This window comes from Etheostoma cragini, chromosome 23, assembly GCF_013103735.1.
Source record: "Etheostoma cragini isolate CJK2018 chromosome 23, CSU_Ecrag_1.0, whole genome shotgun sequence".
Lineage (NCBI taxonomy): Eukaryota > Metazoa > Chordata > Actinopteri > Perciformes > Percidae > Etheostoma > Etheostoma cragini.
Genome location: NC_048429.1, coordinates 15,685,380 through 15,687,903, shown reverse-complemented (window position 1 = coordinate 15,687,903; position 2,524 = coordinate 15,685,380).

Below are 2,524 nucleotides of genomic sequence, written 5' to 3'. Positions count from 1 at the left end.
ACCGGGAGGACCTCAGAGTGAAGACACTCAGTGCTCTGACAGGGCAGAGCAAATGGAGCCTCCCGTCCTCCGCCGTCATATGAGTTGGAGGATGAAACGCCTGCAGTACCACAGGCCCCATGATAGTGGACTGCACCTTGGGAATGTAGCCCGGAACCGGGTGCAGGATGGCCCTCACATTACCTGGGGCAAACTCCAGGCATCGGGGAGCAACCGAAAGAGCCTGGAGGTCCCCCACTCTCCTCAGAGAGGTGATAGCAAGGAGGAAGGCCATCTTCAGGGTCAGGTACTTGGCCTCAGCCAACTCCATGGGTTCGAAGGGAGCCTCATAGAAAGAGCTAATGAGCTATGTGCCGGCGTGCTTATATGCCCCTACGGTTATGCCGTCACATGCTAACGTTCTCAGTAGGACCAATAGGATAAGAGTTGTTTTCATTCGCATTCAGCCCCGTCATGCCTAAAGGTGTTCCCATAGTGTCGTAACCAACGCAGTTTGAGTTCCCCTCGAAAGGGAACACATTTTGACGGGTCACAAAGCCTGTGTTGAAGTATCCAGCCGGCTGAGCCAGGTGAAGGGTAGCAGGATATTTCTTTATGTAGGCCTAATTGTATTATAATGTTATTTAAGAAGTTATCTGCTGTAGTTGTGGCTGATAAAAAGTCCCCAAATTGGCTCTCAGGTATGTAATGTGACTATACCCATCCATCCATCTTCAACCGCTTATCCTGTATCAGGTCGTGGGGGCAGCAGCTCCATTAAGGGACCCCAAACTTCCTTTTCCCGAGCCACATCAACCAGCTCCAACTGGGGGATCCCAAGGCGTTCCCAGGCCAGGTTGGAGATATAATCTTTCCACCTAGTCCTGGGTCTTTCCCGAAGCCTCCTTCCAGCTGGACGTGCCTGGAACACCTCCCTAGGGAGGCGCTCAGGAGGCATCCTTACCAGATGCCCGAATCATCTCAACTGGCTCCTTTCAAAGCGAAGGAGCAGTGGCTCTACTCCGAGCTCCTCTCCATCTCTAAGGGAGACGCCAGCCACCCTCCTGAGAAAAACCATTTTGTCCGCTTGTACCCTGGATCTCGTTCTTTTGGTCATGACCATAGGTGAGGGTAGGAACGAAAATTGCCCGGTAGATCGAGAGCTTTGCATTCTGGCTCAGCTCCCTTTTCATCACAACGGTGCGATAAACAGAATGTAATACCCCACCGGCTGCTCCGATTCTCCGACTAATCTCACGCTCCATGGTCCCCTCACTCGCGAACAAGACCCCAAGGTATTTAAACTCCTTCACTTGGGGTAAGGACTCACTCCCTACCTGAAGAAAGCACTCCATCAATTTCCTGCTGAGAACCATTGCCTCAGATTTAGAGGTGCTGATCCTCATCCCAGCCGCTTCACACTCGGCTGCGAACCGATCCAGTGAGTGCTGAAGGTCACAGACCGATGATGCCATCAGGACCACATCATCCCCAAAAAACAGCGATGAGATCCTGAGCCCACCAACTGCAACCCCTCCCCGCCCCGACTACGCCTCGATATCCTGTCCATAAATACTATAAACAGGATTGGTGACAAAGGCTGAGTTGTTTGACAACCTCAACGACCACCACAAGGGAAATTGACGACAATCCCCCATCATCCTCCAGCTCTGCCTCCACCACAGAGGACGTGTCAGCTGGATTCAGGAGTCCCTTACAGTGCTCCTTCCACCACTCTATTACCTTCCCAGTTGAGGTCAACAACGTCCCATCCTTACTGTTTACAGCTTGGATGAGTCCCCGCTTCCCCCTCCTGAGGTGGCGAACGGTTTTCCAGAAGCACCTTGGTGCTGACCGAAAGTCCTTCTCCATTTCTTCTCCGAACTTCTCCCACACCCGCTGCTCGAACTCTGTCATGGCAGAGGCTGCAGCCCTTCAGGGCCGTTGGTACCTTACAACTGCTTCCGGAGTCCTCCAGGATAACATTTCCCGGAAGGACTCCTTCTTCAGTCGGACGGCTTCCCTGACCACGGTGTCCACCAGGGTGTTCGTGGGTTACCGCCCCTTGAGGCACCTAAGACCCTAAGACCACAGCTCCCCACCTCAGCTTCAGCAATGGAAACTTTGAACATTGTCCACTCAGGATCAATGCTCCCAGCCTCCACAGGGATGCACGAAAAGCTCCGCCGGAGGTGTGAGTTGAAAGTCCGTCGGACAGGGGCCTCCTCCAGACATTCCCAGTTTACCCGCACTACGCGTTTGGGCTTACCAGGTCTGTCCGGAGTCCTCCCCCATCCCCTGACCCAACTCACCACCAGATGGTGATCAGTTGACAGCTCTGCCCCTCTCTTCACCCGAATGTCCAAAACATATGGCCTCAGATCAGCTGAAACAATGATAAAATAGATCATTGATCTTTTTGTGCTCTCGTACCAAGTACACTTATGAGCATCCCTATGTTCAAACTTGGTGTTTGTTATGGACAATCCATGACTAGCACAGAAGTCCAACAACAGACAACCACTCTGGTTCAGATCAGGGAGGC